The sequence below is a fragment of the Castor canadensis genome, chromosome 18 (genome assembly GCF_047511655.1).
Source record: "Castor canadensis chromosome 18, mCasCan1.hap1v2, whole genome shotgun sequence".
Lineage (NCBI taxonomy): Eukaryota > Metazoa > Chordata > Mammalia > Rodentia > Castoridae > Castor > Castor canadensis.
Window position 1 is genome coordinate 16,723,442 of NC_133403.1, and position 19,989 is coordinate 16,743,430.

General features: G+C 37.9%; 2 pseudogenes; both read left to right on the top strand.

Moving 5' to 3' along the window:
• The first annotated feature begins 14,166 nt into the window (after positions 1-14,166).
• LOC141410422 (large ribosomal subunit protein eL39-like) lies at positions 14,167-14,484 on the top strand (annotated as a pseudogene).
• Positions 14,485-15,153: 669 nt separating this feature from the next.
• Positions 15,154-17,552, top strand: LOC109703323 (metaxin-3-like; annotated as a pseudogene).
• Positions 17,553-19,989: the final 2,437 nt, after the last annotated feature.

A 19,989-nucleotide genomic window follows, 5' to 3' on the forward strand; every position in this document is an offset into this window, starting at 1 on the left:
TTCATTTGGATGGGTATGACTGGATTGCGCTACTTTATGACTTAGTTGCCATACGTGCCCTTGACTCTCTGTTAGGATTCCTTTTGCAAGGGACAGGTTCATAAGAGTGGGAAGTTCTCTACCTGTGAATCTGGGACCAGGCAGATGACAGCAAGTACTCTTTGTGCTAAATCCCTCCCCATTAGCCAGGATTAGCCCTGGTCCCAAGAGATACTCTGGAGCCCTTTGTCTACTGCCAGGCCCTAATTTCCAACATTGGAGGTATCCCCACACCTCCCTGTTTCAGGTCTTCAAATCCTAAGCAGCTTGTCAAGCCCCTCTCCAAAAACCTTTACAGGAACCCAGTGTTATAAATGTGCATGTACATACATATGTTCATATAGACCATTGTGTGAGTGGATGCTTGTATCTCTATGGATACACTGGTGATTTTCTCTGGATTCCATTGTGTTACTCAGGCTTGGGTGAGCTGTCTTTGATTTCTTAGTTGTTTGAGAGAGTGGGTCTGGCTACATGGTTCAGTCTGGCCTTGAACCTGAGATGCAATTCCCTTAGCCTCCAAAGTGTGGAGATTACAGGTGTGAACAACCATACCTGAATTGCATTTCATTGTTTGTCATTCCCATTCTTGCAACTCTCCCTCCTCTATGTTAGTGTGATAATTTCATTTTGCAACTGTTCTCGAGGTTAATACAGCTCATTAGGCAATAAAAGTGAGGACTTCCTAGGTGAGAGATAAAAGGATGATTCCTAGTGAGAAAAACCAGGAGTGTGGGAAAGAAACAGGATGCCCTATGACCAATGCACAGTCAAAAAACTGGTTGGAAGGAGGGGCCAGGTATGAAGAAGTCTCTGTATTCTTAAAGGTGAGGCACTGGTGTGCCAGGCCTGGCTTATGTAAGAATGGGGAAAGGTGTGGATCCAACTGTGTCTAGATTTCCACCTGGAGAGGACAGGTGGGTGGATCAACATACCAGTGGACCTGGAACAAGTTTTTTCTGAGGCAGAGGCTCAGTTGAGAAAGTCTTTACAGATGACCTCACTTTACGCATTAAGGACCACAGACAACATAGAACCCTGGTGCTCAGGCACCTTCAATCTCAAGCAGGTAGCTTACTTCACTGTACAGCAAAGTCTCATTCAAGTTTCCTATTTTTCCATGTTTGAACTCGTTTTTTGGTCCTCAACAAACCAGAGTGGTTGAACTCTGAAGCAAGGAGATCCTCAAGGCAGGCACAGGGACAATTTTTTGGATGGCCTTTTGCCTTTGCTGATGTTTGAGGACATCCTCTCTGTCCCCACATTTATAGGCATCTACTGATATTACACAACCCCCACCAGTGCTGGATATGCTTTTCACATCGTGAGCACTATCTCAATAACTAGAGGTTTCCCCATCTAATGGCTGTGGCTTGGTAATGCCCTGCTTTGCTCTTGTCCTTAGAAGAGAGTATATACCGTGTGCTCAGTCAAAACCTCATATACTGTGTTTCCAGGACAAAGAGTGATGAATGCTGGAAGTTCTTATCATGGGCCTACTCCTCTGAAGTCAGCTGCCTGGGGCTTTGGCTCTTCTATGCTTTCCCAGTCTCACTTTTGGAAGATCTCAGCCTTTGTCCTCACTCACCAGTGGCCTCAGCAAAGCACTTTCCTGATTTTTAAAGGATTTTCCCCATTCCATGGAGAATGTCATTTCAAACCTAACTGTAGCAGATCAGAGACCTCTTAGATTACTGAGAATCCCAGGCCCAGTGAAATATGTGGGAAGGAGCCAATGGCCTAATTTTTTGCACCAATATATATATATTTGAGACCCCTACTGGGTGATGGCAAATTTTCAGGAACTTAGTATAATTTGCTAAGAGAGAAAATAAATCACTGTTATTCTGGGCTTCATTACCTTAGAAAGTCACTCGATAACACTAGGTGTCATAGCAGGTATAGTAGATATGACTCTTTCATGGACTCTTCTAAGTATGGTTCCAACAAGATAAGTTCAAAAGGTGAGCAACTATTGGGTAAATGTGGTGGGCACCTGTCACAAGAATGGAGATAGTGGGGATATTTGGGGCCTGGGTTTGGGTAAGACTGGGCACACCCTGGGTCCCCAAACTCTTGTGGTTCTGCATAGAGATCAGAGGTCTTGGGCTTATCTGAACTACAAAGAAGCAAAGAGAGCTGTGGCTGGTGTCCTGAGCACCTGAGGTGGTTTCTAAGACCTCAGTGCAGGCACCTATGAGAATCCATCATCACAAGGCAGCCTTTACCTGAGACATTGCCCACCCCATTGACCCTCCAGACCACCAAATAGATGTGAGAGCCTCAATGCTTAGCAAAAGGAACTCAGTTGTCCCTCAGTTGTGCCTCTCAAGTGGAGCGCAAATGGTGCTTATGGAAGTGATGAATCAGGAAACACAATTTGAGGACCATTGGCACCATTTGCATGACAGCTAGTAGGACATGTACTAGTGAAGTTGACATTCCAGTGGCAAAGGGGCCAAGAGGCACACAGAGAAATGTATAGAGAATCCCAGAACAGGAATTATGTGTTCAAACCTTTTAGCTTGAGCTCCACTGAGGTTCCCTAAAGTTTCTGCCTATCTACTTTTCTGCCAGACAAGAGACTTGGGCTAAGGTGTGCTGGTTTTTGGATAGGCAGGGGCAGGCCCAGGAACCCAGGACCCAAATGTCAGCTGTGGCAAGGAAGGGAGAGGAAAGGCCAGGCCTCTGATTCTGCTGCTGTTCAATTTGCCTTCAGGGCTATCTCCATTCTTGCCATCTGGTTGGACAGGAACTCAGAGGCTTTCAATTAGCCTCCACACTTGCCTTGCTTCAAGTTTTTGATAGATCTGCTGCATCTCAACATGCCAGGCTTGGATGATTAATCCTGTGTTCATTTTCTGTTGGCCCAGTGGAAGCACAAGGAGCCCCAATGAGAAAGAAGCTGGTGGTTAGAAGAGTGGTGTGGGGACACCTAGCACATGATAATGGGTCTGTAATGGGCCCCACCTTGTAGATGTTCTAAGTATGGCATTGTGCCAGGAGAAAGATGAGCCTTCCCCCAAAGGCCTTGGACCACAGACTTGGCAGGCATCCTGTTGTGGATTCAGGACTGTGTTTTCTCAGACAGATGTTTGGGATTGGCCTCAAAATACTCTAGAAGGGAAGGGAAAATTGATGAGGTTCAGATGGGGTGTGGAGAGTGTAGGAATATCCATAGGTTAATGTTTGTTAGGAGTGGGTGACAAGTACTTTAAAGTTCATTAAATCTTTTGTACATTTATGTATATGTTAATATGTTACTGTGGCCCTGGATAACAAAACAAGTGCTCTACCACTGAACTACAGCCTCTGTTCTCAAAATGCTTTTCAAATGATTATATAACTGTATTGAAAGACTATAAGAAGAGACAGCAGTGATGGCAGGAGTGCAAGAGTATTGGCACTCATTCATAGTAAGAAATGCAGAGATAATGTCTGGAACAAACAAGAAATTCAGGAAGTAGCTGGACATGCATGTTGTTTTGAAATAGGATTGTAAGCTAGCTACTCAGAAGGCAGAGGCAGGAGGATTGCAGACTGTGCCTGCCCCAGGCAAAAATGAGGAGACCCTATCTGAAAAGCAAAGGGCTGGGGCCCTTCTCACGTGGTACAGTACTTACCTACAGTAATTCAAATGCTCTGTTCTGAGCAGATGGGTTCACTGATTTCAGCAGACTGGACGAAAAATGAGCCATCAGTAAGTTTTATAGGCTTTATTACTGATTGTAACAGCCAGCCAGTTAGCCCCCATCATCAACTACATTGTTTCCCCAGCCTGCTCACACAGCTCTTTTTGTACATCTGTAGACAAAATGGCACCCAGTCAAGTTATTACATCTATTGTGCATGTGAATCCAGATACTGGTTACATAACTAGTTGTCCATGAGTGGTTACGTAGCAATAATGAGTGTGTCTGTATACAGGCAATGAGCCTAAATATAGCAACTTTCTTAATGCTTAGCAAGCGCTACGTCCTGAATTCAATCCTCAGCAAATAAAAACAAATACAAGAAAAACATCTATACAAACCAGATGGTATAGTTAAGGTGTAAGCTCAAGTGTTCAGGGGAAAAGAAATTCAGGAATAAGGAAAGTGAGTCTTCTCTTTTCCTTCTCATACAAAGGCCTGTCTTTTAAAGTTATGTTCATGTATATCTTTAAAGATGAAAGTTATATTGAATGTTAACATTCGGGCCAGGTGTGGTGGTACACACCTGTAACCCAACTTCTCAGGAAACAGAAGCAGGAGAACCTCAATTTTGAGGTCTAGGATAGTAGAACAGAAACAAAAGGTGAAACCCAACTCATCACTTAAGCTGGATGTATGGCTCAAGCAATAGACCCCTTGACTCAAAAGCATGAAGACCAGAGTTCAAACATTACTTCCACAAAAGCAAAAAAACCCACAGAATGACAATAACAAAACAACTAAACATGTAGAAGGCATATCTTGGGACTACTTGAAGAAAATTGAGTGTTGAAAAGAATATTAGATAAGATTATTGCTCATGTTCAATTTTGTGTTTATAATAATGATACTATGGTTATGTAGCCAAATGCACTTAGTCCTTAGGAGATAACTTATTCAGTTATTTAGGAATGTTAACCTTGGGTAAGACAGGATGAAAGGTCAATTAGTTAACCAGATAAATAGTTAATTTTACTATTTGTGCAACTTTCTGTGGGGTTGAAGTTTTTTAAAATAAAGCATCAGGGGCAAAAATAAGGCAGGGCAGGGAGGCACACTTCTGTAATCTCAGCTACTTGGAAGGCTGACATTCAGAGCATTATGGTTCAAAGCCAGCCTAGACAAAATCTTATCAAGCCTCATCTCAACCAATAAGCCATAACCAATAAGTATGCTCCTCTCATCCCAGCTATATGATAGTCATAAGGAAGATCACTGTCCTGGCTAACCTGGGAAAAACTGGACACCCTATTCAGAGAAACAACTACAGCAGAAGGACTGAGGGCATGGCTCAAGTAATAAGAGCTCCTGCCTTGAAAGCTTAAGGCCATGAGTTCAAACCCCAGTAATGCCAAGTAAGAACTAAAACCAAAGAAGGAAAAGTTTCCAAAATTATCCCATCTATTCAAACACATTACAGAAATAGTTTTGTGTTATTAGAATGCAAAATAGAGCAATTTTCAAAGAAAAAAATATTTTAAAATGGCAGTATGCACTATAGACAAAGCTCAAAGCAAACGTCTGGCATGAGGAAAAACTTACAATACTCGGAGTGAATTCTGGGGAGAAACAGAGCTATCAAGAAGCTCCATGTGTGCAAGTAACCCAAACCCCCATGGTACCCATTATTGTTGAACCAGTGGTCCTCTCACAGATTAAGGATGAGGACAAAGCCTGATCTTGGTTTATGGACCACTACTGTACCTGAAGTGTGCAGAAATGTTTTAATAGGACTGCTCCTAGGACCTAGGCCTTCTGCCCTAGCAGGGTAGGAAGAATGTGGAAAGAGGGTGAGGGTAGCAGAAGGGAAAAGGAAAGAAAAGGGAGAAGGAGGCAGTATTAAGGTATCATGACTGCCAGCATTCTTTGCTTCCATTAATTTGTATGACTGCTAGGAAGTGATCCATAGACACAGTGAAACAAAAAATCCCACTGCTCATCTTTGCATGGTGCTCAATTCTCATTTTTGGGACATGATTTTGCCTCTTGTTTTTTTCTTCTACAAAACTCAAAGTTCCCACCATAGAGCAAACAGAAGATCTAGGATCATCCTTTTTTTCTTAAATCATAAGTCCAGGATGTTTGTTCTTTCACAAGCCTGAAGAGAAGTTCTGAGATACTGGCTGTGCATGAATTGATGTTTGGGACAAATTATTGAAAACTCAGCATTTCCTAAGAGGTGAGAGGCAGAGTTTCCTAACTACAGAAATAAGTTTTGGAAACTCATTTATCTTCCTCTAGACAGGAAACAAATCATGATACATATAGCTTCTAATTTACTTTTTTTCTGCTGCATAAATATTCCATTCTCCTCAGCATATTATTTCTTTCTCAACAAGTTAAGGAAAATTTAACAACATAAACCTCTCCTTTTGCCCACCCCAGGGTCCATCACATAATTCAGTAATGATTTTCCCTCTGAGGACGATGGACTCTTTCATAGGGAAATGGAACTATCTTTTAAATATCTATGATTTTTCCTTGGGTGAATTTTTTTTAACTTATTTACACATAGTCATTGTATTCCTGTAGTGGTCTGGACAGCAGCTTTCTTCACTACTGAAAATAGGTTTATTGGATAAACCTTTGGTATACAAGCAACAAATAGCTTTGCTCAGCCTTACTTGTCTTTGATGAGTTTTATAATATTTTAGCTAGGTCAATGGCTTAAGACAGCTTTCTAACTTTTCTGTTTGTAGTTATGGGTTGATAATTGAGTGTGAACTTTTCCTGGGCCTTTTTGGTTGAACAATATGAGAAAACTGGTCAAGAAAGGTTTTGATACCTACCTTATTTGAAGAGTTGTGATATCATATCCTTTCTTCCTATGTCTCTTTCCATTTAAATCTTTCAATCCACTTCCTCACCTGTAACTTCTCTATCACCTCATTGCTAAGGAGAGAAACCAGATCTTTGCGTATAAAATTTCTCCAACTGTTCACTACAATAGGCTTTGCAATTGTTCTAGATGCTTGAAACGCTAAAGAAGGCATAAAAATAAGACTAGTGATAAAACTCACACGTTTTCTTCAACAAAGTAAGCCCCAACTGGGCAGGAATAAGTCTTGAAAATAGTTTCCTCTAGCCGTTCTCAGGATTAAAAACAATTTTTGTACTCTTATCTCACACTTGTGTGCATTAATTATTGTTTTAGTAAAATATTTTGTTGCTGCTTAGAGAATGTTGACTTTCAGAAAATATGTTTTTATTTTTTTCAGAAAAATTTGAATTGAGTAATATTTATTTTTCTCATTGGAACACAGAGCAATATCCACTAAAACTCAGAAGAAAGCAAGGAGCCTTGGTGGTAAGTCAGTGCTCTGTTTATCTGTTTCATAGAATCCACATACAATATTATGAACTAGGTGAAGAACTGAATTAAAAACCCATCCAACAAAGTCTTTAATAGAGCTATTGGCTGTTCAGTGGTCCTGAGTAAGCAATTTGCAATTCTCTTTTGAAAACCTTCCAAATGAGCCTGAGCACAATCAGTTGTGATAATACTTACATGAGCAGTACTAGGAAGCAAAATTGTTTTTATAAACAAAATAATTTTCTTACTTTGTTAAGGTACTAGACCTCACTGAACAGACTTAAAATGTTTTTAATAAATGAGTTATGTAATTCTTATGCATAGGAATTAAATATTCCTACTTATGCATTCATATAATTTATTTATTCATGTGTTGGTCCAAGAAGAGGTGGAGTTGAGCTTATCTTACTTCTTAGTTCTTAGTACATTGTAGTTGTATCTTCATACTCTTACTTATATGCACTCTGACCTTAAGTCTTTGTTCTACTTTAAAATGATTACAAGGAAAAATGTCCTTGTATTGTGAATCTTTCTCTTTCCTCAATTCTTTTACTAATTTCTGGTGACTATATAAGTTGCTTTACATAAATACAACATTTAGCTATATAAAAATAAATACAGATATCTCTATATAGCAGAAGTTATATGAATATATTGTTACACATGGTTAGTTCTATCTATTTGTATGTATCCAATGCATATTAGTCCATCTATCCTGTTCTATGTATTAATTCCCTGGGTTTCACTCTCTAAGATCTATAGTAATGTCACAGAGAATACTTTCAATTAATAGCCCATTAAGAACCCATTAAAACACTTTTCTTAAATGGGATCATTAAGTCATAGAGCAAACATATACCTAATTACTTTGAGTGTTTTCAGAGAGTTTTGAGAATGAATCTCCCACCAGCAGTGCGCCATTACTTGCCAAAATTTGCCATCATTTATTCTCATAATTTTTGTCACATAATAAGGTCATATGAACTCTAGTTAAAAATTTCCATTTCCTTGGTTACCAGTGATTTTGGGAATATTTTAGTATGTTTTCTGGATTCTGGGACTCATCACTTTTAAACTAACTCATGCTCCATGCCTGTTTTTTCAATTGTTTTATCACTTCAATTATAACTTTTTTTTATGCCTTCATTTTTTTCAATATTTTGATGATTTTTCTACCACAGAATCACATCAGCATCCTTGAGTTGTGCGTTCTGAATACTGCAAGCATCTTTTATGTTAGTCCCTTGTCTACTTATCTCTAATGCCTTCCCTTAAGCAGACATTATTGATTTTTCTCTATACTTTCTCTGTTGTCAACACCCATTTTTTATCTTCTAGTTTGGGTCTTGTGTAGAAAGACTTTGCCCAACCAATCACCAATAATTTCTTCCATTAGCTGTATTACTTACCTACTACTTCACTACCTATGTATGGGCATAAGGAAGGGACACATTTATGTACTTCTAGTGAACCACTTTTCTTCATAATCTGATTAAAGAATTTTTGATGAAAGAATTTCTCTTTGTATTGGGTATAAATTTCACAGGTCAGTTTCAACACACACACATACATCATTTTATTTTACTGCACTATTTACTTGTTCCTGCTCCCATATGATATGAGCTTTTCTTTAACTAATAAAATTATTTCTTAAAAGATAGCAAGACAAGCCCCTATTCTTTCTTCTTATTTACTAAAATAATTTACTGATTTTAAAAGAATCACAGTTTGTTAAAGGTTCATGTTTGTATAATGAAGACTTAAAATCATTATTTGTGGTGCACTTGTCTTCTTCCATGTCTAATCTCATATTCTATTCTTGTTCAGGATCACATAGGCTTTCTTTTCTCCAGCATTAAAAAGAAGCTATTTATCCTTGTGAAAAGTTTACCACAAGAGAGAGTCAGGAAAATGCTTTTAAGAAAGAAGGCATTATGTATAATCAGTGGCTCATGTCCTTCCCTTTGGATTTCAAGTCTATGACTCTGAAAGAAGTCATGAAGTCTTCATCCTCAAACAAGTAATGGGGTAGAACCTGAATGCAATGCAACTAACATAGAGATAGCCATAGTACAGACTGGTGAGAATTTCCACATGTTCACAAAGGAAGAACTCAAGGGGAATTAATAAAGAACGTTTAAGGAAGAATGATCCTCAAAACTTCTCTGGACAATTCCAGTTCTCCTAATTGCCCATAAATATTATTTCCATATCCTATTCTATGTAAAATCTCCAGTGTGTGTGCATTTTATAATATCTGTACATGAAGACAATACTGAAGTAAAGAAAAAAATTTAAAAACCTGCTATTTGGAGTGGAGTGTAGCTCATTATTTAGTTATTACATTCTATTATTCACTTAATGTCCACAGAATCATTAGTAAGGTCCTTTCTTTAATTTCTCATATTGACAGCATGTTTCTTGTGTCTCTTTTTTTCTTTTCTTTTTTTTTTGTTGTTTAGTCTGGCTAGGTGTCTATCAAATTTATTTATCTTTTCAAGGAAACAGTTTTTGTTTTGTTGATTTTCCTATTGCTTTTTGTTTCCAACACATTGGTTTGTGCTCTACTTTTTAGCATTTCTTTACTTCTGCAGAGTGAGCATCTGTCTCACTATTGGGAGTCTTGGGGGCTGGGTTTGGGTAGGACTGGGCACACCTTGGGTCCCCAAATTCTTGGGATTCTGACAAGAAGGCTGAGGTCTTGGGCTTATTTGAACTTCAAAGAAGCCAAGAAACCTTTGGGTGGGGTCCTGAGCACTAGAACGGTTGCCAAAACCACACAATGGAGAAAATACAGTCTCTCCAAGAAATGTTCCTGGGGAAATTGGATATCTGCATGCAGAAAACTGAAACTAGTTCTGTGACTCTCACCCTATATAATATCAACTCAAAGTGCTTTAAAAACCTTAATGTAATACTTGAGACATTGAAACTAGTTCAGAAGAGTAGGGGATACAAAGGAACTACTAGATATAGGCAAGATCTTATTAAATAAAACTCTAATGGTTTACCAATTAAGAGAAATTACTGACAAATAGTAGGACATGAAATTAAAAAGCTTCTGGCAAACAACAGAAATGGTCAGCAGATGAAAGAAGTAGTCCCAAAGAAAATCTTTCCTAGGTGCGCATCTAACAAGGGATTAATAACCAGAAAGTACAGGGAGGTCAAAAAACTAAACTCCTCACAAAAATCAATCGTCCAATGAAGAAATGGGCAAATGAACTGAATGCTGTTTTTCAAAGGAAGCAGTCCAAATGACAAAAAGATCATGAAAAATGCTCAACGTCTCTGACCTTAAGAAATACAATTCAAAACCAAATTAAGGTTCCAGTTTACTCCCCTAGAATGGCTATAACAAAGAACACAAACAACAACAAATGTTGTGGGGGTGTGTGGAGAAAAAGGACCCCTCATGCACTGCTCATGGGAATGTAAATTAGTGCAAACACTATAGAAAATAGCGTGGAGACTGTTTAAAAAACTAGAAAATAGAGCTGCCATATGATCCAGCAATACCACTTCTAAGGATGTATCTGAAGGAATGTGAGTCAGGTTACAATGCAGACATCTTCACACCCATACTTATCGTAGCATTACTCACAATAGCCAACTATTATGGAAACAGTTGATATGCCCCAAAAGAAGGTAATTTTGTCATTTGTTGGTAAAGGGATGGGACCAGAGATGTTCATCTTTGGTTTTTTTTTTTTTTTATGGTAGTGGAGTTTGATCCCAGGGCTTTATGCTTGTTATGGAAGAACATCATCATAAGTGAAGTTAGCAAGGTTCATAAAACCAAAGTCCACTTGTTTTCTCTCATATGTGGAATAAAGATTAATACAAATAAAAGCAATATTATATATACATAGAAATATACACAGAAAAAGTATGCAAAACTTGGACTTGTAGAGGAGACCAAGAGAGGAGGAAAGGAAGCTGAGAAAGATAGTAATTAATAATGAAGTACATCACATCTATGTAAGAACAAGAAACAGGAAACATGCTGAAAAACGTTGACCATTGTTCTGAAAACAATGCAGAATTGTGGGAAAAGGAAGAGGAAGTGCAGTGGAGGGTCTTACATTGCCTTAAGTACTGTGCATGTACAGATATAAATACCAATGCAAAATCCCAGTGAACTATGAACAGACACCTAAACAATGAAGGAAAAGAATGAAAAACAGGTCACATTAGGGGGAGGTCACTAATGGAAGAGGGAGTGTAAAACAAGGAAGAAAAGAAGGTGAATATGATTGATGTACTTTCCATACAAAGATGAATATGGAACTTTTAACTTGTTGAAATCACTGTAAGAAGAGTACTAAGATAGAAAGGAGAAAAGCAGAGGGAATGTACCAATTCAGTTCATAATACATATATACATGGAAATGTCATAATGAAACTCCCTGTATAAGTATCTTAAAGAAACTAATATCTCTTTTGGAAACCAGAGGACAGGAAGGTAAAACAGGTGTTGTCTGAGGGTTGGTACAAGTGGGAGGGGGAAAAGATGTAAGGAAAGTGTGTGGAAGTTTGAATATGGTGGGAATATTATGTACTCATTTATGAAAATGGAAAAATGAGACCTATGGAAGGCATTCTAAGAATGGGGAGTTTGGGGTAAAGGAGAATAATGGAGGGGTGAATTTAACTATTTTATATTGCAAACAATTTTATAAATGTCACTATGCAAATCCAGTACAACATAATGATAAGAAAAATAAAAATAAAGCTATGTACCATGTGAAACAGAATATGGATCTGGAAGTAGTCAAAGATATCAGTTCTTCTTGGGAAACAAATATTTGGGGGTGGTAATGGGTGAGAATGAATGTGGGAAAAGTAACAAAGGTGGAGAGCAGGGATGGAAGAGCCAATATCCCAGAGGAACAGAACTAGCACTTAGCAGAGGTGTGGTGAGGCACAAAGGCTGAAAGCAGGGGTGGGGCAACAAGCCACCTCCCAAAATGGGACCAGAGGTAGATCCCTGAGCTGGTCTTGTGGGAGTGAGGGAGGTACTCAAAATTGAATTGCCACACCTTCCTGGAGGAAGAGACACCTGACAGAGTTGCAGCTATAGGGCAATTCAGCTGCCTCTTGGTGAAAAAAAGAGCTCTGACCACTTTGCATGAACTGGAAGTGAGTTACCTCAGACTTCATTTGCAACCTGCCCTGTAGACAGAAGGAATCAAATGCTGCTCACAAGCCAGTCACCTGTTGAGACCACTTCAGAGTTCCTGCTTGTAATGGACAGCCAATAAGACAAAGGAAAGTGGGGAAAAAAAGAAAAAAATCCTTCGACCATTTCCACAAGTTCCCCACAAAACCGAGGACACCAAGAGCCAATATCATGATTGGACACCAAAGGAATAACTTCAAAACTTTAACCAAGCAGACTGAACTTTATGTTGTTGGCATATCTGGTTTTTTTCTTTTTTTGTATTATTAACTTTACTGTCACTATTTTCTTATCCCTACTCTTTCTTACCCCCTTCACATTCCCTGCTTTTCTTGTGCTGCAATCCATTCTTCTCCCTCCCAACTACAAGTTCTGCTCCTTCTCATACACTCTTTACTGATCTTTGCCTCCCCATACTATTCTTCCCCAACCTGTCACCACCTTACCCCTCCCTCTTACACACTCACCACCTACTGACTAGGCTACTATAACAAACATTCACACTACTGGCCCCCTGTACTACCTCTCACAAGCACCTTCCAGTATGACAGTGGAAATACACCTCAATACACACATGGGGTACAAAACTCAGCAGACCCTATACCTCTTCTCCCACCCACCCCCTTTATTTCCCACCTGTTTAGTGCCACCTTTACTATTTAAACAAATTTCTATATGTAGCCTAATAATCAAAACATCCCCCAAATCTCACTGTTTACAGATATTGTCACCAAAGTATTTTCTATATAATATATAAACAACTGGTCTGGCATTGAACCTGTGAATTTATTATTACTAATTTAAAGCTCCATGCAAAAGACAGAAACAGCATATCAATCTAGCTAACAATCAAGTCAGTCAAAATACAAAACTTAAATCAAGGGAAATAATAAAGGTAATTAAAACCATCAACCATCCAATCAAGGACATAGTTGCACAGCAGCAACTGGAGCAATGGGGAGAAAAAGAAGGAAGGAAATTACATTCTTCAAAAACAAAACAAAACAAAAATTTAATAGAGGATACTGTAGGAAATGAAGAAAATGGATACCAAGTTCCTGAACACAACAAAACAATGATAAATTTCACTAATGAGCCCAGTGAGGCCCACAAAAAAATCCCTCAAAGAAGAATCATGCAAGACATTACTGAGAAATTCATGGAGAAGGTATTAGACATGGTTAACCAGAAGGTATAAGATGTACTCAAGAAATTTCAAGACACCACAAATAAATCACAAGAGAAGAAACAGAAACAAATAAATGAACCTAGAGAAGACTTAAATAAATATCAAAGTGAAATAAAGGACAATATAAAAAAGAGATCTATGAAATAAAGAAGACAACACAAGGTATAAAAGGGGAGTTGAACAGAGATATGGAAAAACCTTAGAAAAATGAATGAAACAGAAGTCGTGTAAATAAAAAGTCCCTTTAGGCAAACAAAAAACACAGAGGAAGGCCACTCCAGCAGACGAGAACAAGTGGAAGACAGAATAGCAGAGCTCGATGATAAATAGAAATTAAATAAAAAGCAGAAGAACACTTAGTCAAACAACACAAGAGCTGTGAAAGGAATATGAAAGAACTCACTGACTCCATCATAAGACCAAGGCCAAAGGGATACATAATATATTCAATAAAATAATAGAAAATTTCTCAAATCTTGAGGAAGATTTGCACACTCAGGTAGAGGAAGCCTCCAGGACACAAACAGACTTGACCAAAATACAACCTGTTCATGACATATTATCATTAAAACAACAAGCACAGAGAATAGAGAAAGAATATTAAAGGTTGTAAGAGAGAAAAAAAATATATATAATGGTAAACCCGTCAAAATAAAATCTGATTTCTCAACAGGAAACTTAAAAGCACCCTCTCCCCCTCTTCTGATTTTGTCCGCCATCATGGTGTGTGCTTTTGGCCCAGCTTCTCACCATGTCTTCTCACAAGACTTTCAGAATCAAATGATTCCTGGCCAAGAAACAAAAGCAAAATCGTCCCATTCCCCAGTGGATTCGTATGAAAACTGTTAACAAAATCAGGTACAACTCTCAGAGGAGACACTGGAGGAGAACCAAACTGGGTCTGTATGGAATTGTGAGAGATGGCACACATATTTATGCTCTTCCGTGGTTGGCGATCATCTTGGCATCAAGCTGGCTTGTCACGCTACCTGGACAGTTGGGTGTTTTAAATTGGAATTCTTTGATTACCTTAAGGATGGTGTAGTAATAAATATGTGAAACCTTAAAAAGAAAAGAAAACTTAAAATCAAGAAAGGCATGGAGTGAGGTGTTTCTGGAATTTTAAATTGGTTTTCTTTGTACAAGTCCATTCCCAATCCACTTAATGCAATTGCAAAAGTTCTGTTTCATATGTATATGTATATGAACCTTGTCAACCACATATCCTCACCTTCATCTCCCTTATTCACCACCCCCCGCACACAATGTACCTATTTATAGTCCTGGCTTTCTTTTTCTTTTCATTAATTTGTATGATCATCTAATAGATTTTTATTACTATTTCATTTTTAATTTAATTTTATAGTTTTGGCATTTACGTACATGTGTATACATTATTTGATCCCCCTCACCTACAGACAGAACCTGTTCTGCCCACTTGTTCCCAATTTTGTAGAATAAAAAGCATAAAAGATAAGGAAAACATGGTGTTTTTGCTAGTTTGTGATAAACATAGCTATAGAGGGAGATTCTTTGTGATGTTTCCAAACCACCCAAATTGGTTCATCTTCACCAGACCTCTTCACTACTCCCTAGTGCCCTTCACATAGTGTCCCCTGCCCATTGAAGATTACTACATTCATTCTTATACAGTGAGCATATCAACCACATTCAAGTATTTGGTTTCCTTCCCATTGCCTATCCCTCCAGTGTGCAGTCTCCCCTTAGTGTGCGACCCATGTCCAATAATGGTACTGCATTAGTTTTAGGTCTATAATCTGCATGTGAGGGAGTACATGCAATTTTTGTCCTTCTGAGCCTGACAAACTTCGCTTAAGATTGTACTATCCAGTTCCATCCATTTACCTGTGAATGACAAAATTTCATTCTTTGTGGCTGAATAAAATTCAATTGTGTATAATTACCACATTTTCTTAATCCATCAGTACTGGGGCATCTTGGTTGTTTCCATAGCTTGGCTATTGCGAGTAGTGCTCCAATAATCATAGGTTTGCAGGTGCCTGTGTAATAACATCAATCACATTGCCACTTTTATTGTCATGAAGTGACCTTCTTGTCTCATTTGACCAATGTAAGTTTGAAATCTACTTTGTCTGAAATAAATATTGATACTCTTGGCTGGTTTTGGGGGTCATTGACTTCGTAAATCTTCTTCCAGGCTTTCACCCTAAGCCAGTGTTTATTTCTGTCAATAAGATGGGTCTCATGTAAACAACACATGGTATGATCTTTCTTCTTAATCCACTTTACCAAACAGGGTCTTTGGTTGGGATAGTTGACTCCATTGACATTCAGTGTTAATATTGATAAATATGTAATGATTTTGTTGTTTTGTGGTTTAAGGATTTGATTGTAGGCAGCCAAGTCACTGCTACTCTCTGATTACTTGTCTTTTCTTCTCCTGCATTTTAATACTTCTAGTCCACACATGGTTTTCTTTGCTTTCATCTTCTGTGTGAAGATTTCCTTGTAGAATCTCCTGTTGTGGTGGCTTGATGGTCATGGATGGTTTTAGTTTCTGTTTACTGTGGAAGATTTTGATTGCTTTGTCAATTTTGAATGATAATATCTCTGGGTAGAGTATCCTTGGGCTGAAGTTGTTTTCTTTCAGTGCCAGAAACACCTCACTCCATGCCTTTCTTGATTTTAAGTTTTCTTTTCTTTTTAAGGTTTCACATATTTATTACTACACCATCCTTAAGGTAATCAAAGAATTCCAATTTAAAACATCCTTAAGGTAATCAAAGAATTCCAATTTAAATTCCAATTTAAAAATAATGTAGATTTAAGAATTATCCAAGGAAGACATTAAACAAAGATTAATAAGAATAGAAGCAATAACAAAACTCTGGTGAGGAGTGAATCCGATTTTAATGGTTACCACTTTGTGTTTCTTAATATATGTGGAAGGTTCAAGAAAAAATAATATGATATGAGAAAAATAGCCATTTCACGCATTTCCCCATAGCACTGTGGTATCATGGCAGGCTGGGACTATGGTCAGTGCCTGCCTTGAGCTCACTTTTTTCAGTGAGTCACAACCTGGCGTGTGACCCTGGATTGGCCTGGCAGAAGCATCATGGCTACTCTGCCTGTCTTCACATTTTCTTAGCTTGCAAAGCCATGTGGGTAGTGGAGGTAAAAACTCACCCAGCTTTGCATCCTCAGGACCTCTGGGGGGACATGGTCTCTGTAACTCAGGAAGTTGGAGCACAATCTGGGACTGAGAGAAGAGGAGGGAGCCAGCCTGACTGTCTGCCATCTCTGTCCTTGGGGGTGGGACCATGAAGGAAAGCTGCTCTGCACATTTGCATTATGGACTCAGTCTAAAATGTTTTACTGCAAACTGTTTTGGGCACCCTTGAAACTCAATGTGATAGACATAACTTCTTATTCTTACGTAAGAAGCATATCATGAAGTCACAGCTTTCTGATGACCAAGAGGTGATGTACCAGTTTTTCAGCCTGCAAAAATACTTAATTTTTTAAGAAAACAGAAATATAATACTGATTATGAACTTTTTGCTAAACAAGGGCTGGATACACTGGCTTACATTGTTTTCCTTGAGGAGAAGCTTCTCCCTGTGTGCTTCACACATTCTGGGTTGAGGGTGACAATTACTTTGCTGGTACAAAACCATGGCTTGCTTCACAAATTCTTTTTCCCTTGAGTTTAATCATTCCTGGAAGGATGTCTAGAGGAGCACTGAATAGGATTCTCCTGACAACAATAGAGGCTCCCCTCTGTCACATCCAAGAAATGGAAGCACAGATATACAGAGATGCCAAAGAGTGCCTTAATCTTTTGTGAAACAGATTGGGAACATCTCAGTTTTTCTTTGGAGATACGCCTTCTACGTTGGATGCCTATGTGTTTGGTTTTCTTACACCTCTTTATAAAGTATGGTTTCCTAACTTTCAGTTACAAGAACATCTGAAACAGCTCTCCAACCTGTGTCACTTTTGTGATGACATCCTAAACAGTTACATTAGGCTTAGTCTCAGAGATGGATGACAATTTTTACCAAAGCCCTCAGCTTCCTCCTTAGGAAACTGCCAACACTCAAATTGACTCCAGCAGAAGAGAGTAATTCCTTACACCAGCTATCACCCTGACAGTCGGCATGTTTTGTAGCCTAAGTCTTATGATTGTCTAGGTAACTTCTTACACTGAGGATGTGAAGACAAAAAGAAAATACTGCTCCTAGGCATAAGGAAAACTCTAAAACAAAAGGAACTTTCTATGACATCTGTTTTTGTTTGTTTTGTTTTTAATGAGGAAGCTTGTATTCCAGCTTGACAATACATTTTAAATAAAGGTGAATGGTAAATGAATGTGTTGGGGGGAAACACATTGTACTATATACATACAGAAAAAACTGCCTTAATCTTAATAGATTTTTGACTTTGGTTCACATGTTGCTGACAAAAAGCTACAGTTCTGTTCTGAATGTTTATTCCTAATTTATTCAAGTTAATTTTTCAGTTTATTAACTTAGTTTTCTTATACCTACCTGAATACATAATGTATGGCTCTCTGGCTGAGAAATTTTCTGTTTAGAAATCTGATGCCTATTTTAGGAACTAGGAAAAATATAAATTATTTCAATAGAAAAGCCTGTATTTAACTTTGAAATGCAATGAGGAATGTGCTTTTTAATTGTGCGTCTAATATATTCACATATATATCCATCTATCTATATGCATCATTGTACAAACAAATAAAGAATTAGAAAATTTCTCCACAAGAGAATATAAATAATAAATTCTCTCTCTTTTTCAGCATGTACCAGTTGTACAAAGGGATTTCACTGTGGTTTTTACATGCATGCATGGGAATAATGTACTTTAGTTAAATTCAACCATCTGTATTACTCTTGTTTTCTACCCATTTAAAAAAACTAATGGAATTCCTCAATGTATTTTCATACATGCTTATGAAGTACTTTGATCATATTCAGTCCCTGCTTCTCTATCTCCTGTCATGACTCCCTCCACAGGTTCCCACTCTAATACCATTCCCCAATTTTACACTCATGTAATTCATTGCATTTTAGGTATAGAAACAGAATTTTTTTAAAAAATAGATAACCAAGTGCATAGTTGTATGGATTCATATCCGGGTCCTCTATTTTGTTCCACTGGTCTTCATATCTGTTTTTGTGCCAGTAACATGCTGTTTTTATTGCTATGATTCTGGAGTATAGTTTGAAGTTGGGTATTGTGATACCTCCAGGATTGCTCTTTTTGCTCAGTATTGTCTTGATTCTTAGTGTTCTTTTGTGTTTCCAAATGAACTTTAGGGTAGGTTTTCAATATCTGTGATAAATGTCATTGGAATTTTGATGGGAATTTTTATTGAACATATAGATTGCTTTTGATAGCATAACCATTTTTACTATGTTGATTCTGCCAATCCATAAGCATGGGAGATCTTTCCTTCTTCTGTAGTCTTCTTGATCTCTTTCTTCAGTGGTTTGCAGTTCTCCTTATAGAGGTCATTTATGTCCTTTGTTAAGTTTACTCCTACAGATTTGTGGGGTTTTTTAGGCTATTGTAACTGGAGTTGTTTTCCTATATTCTTTCTCAATTTGTTCACTGATTTTTGTAAGTTGATTTTGTATCCTGCTACTTTCTAACTCTGTTTATGTTGTCTAGGAGTTTTGAGGGGGAGTGTTTTTGGGTCATTGAGGAATAGGATCCTTTCATGTGCAAGTGGGGATATTTTGACTGTTTCTTTACCTATTTGTATTCCTTTTATTTCTTCTTCTTGCATTATTGCTCTGTCTAGGAATTCCAGAGTGAGTGGGGAGAGTAGGCACCATTGTCTCATTCCTGAGTTTAGTTGTCCCCATTAAGTATGATGCTGGCTATATGTTTGTCATGTATAGCCTTTATTACATTGAGGTACATTCCTTCTATTCCTAGTTTTCTTAGAGCATTTATCATGAAGTGGTGTTGAATCTTATCAAAGGCTTTTTTTGCATCTATTGAGATGATCTAATAGTTTTTATCTTTGCTTCTATTAATGTGTTATATTAGTTTTATTGCTTTGCATATGTTGAACTCTCCCTGCATCTCTGGAATGAAGCCAAATTGGTCAAGGTGAATGATCTTTCTGATATGTTGTTGGATTCAGTTTGTCATTATTTTCAGGATTTTTGCATCAATGTTCATTAAGGAGATTGACCTGTAGTTTTCCTTTTTGGATCTATCCTTTTCTGGTTTGGGGATGAGTATTGATTGGCTTTGTAGATGAGTTGGGCATTGTCCCTTCCCTTTCTATTTTATGAAAAAGTTTAAGTAGTGTTGGTATTAGTTCTTCTTTGAAGATCTGGTAGAATTCAGCTGAGACTATATCAGGTTCTGCACTTTTCTTTTTTGGGAGACATTTTATTGCTGCTTCAATTTCATTAAGTGTCATAGATATTTCCTCAATAGCATTTTTAAGTCTGAAATATTCCATTTGTATGTGTGGCTGCTACTCACTAACTTTATGCAATTGAAAAGTACATCACTAAGTGCTGTGTATGTAAGTTTAGTTTAAATTATT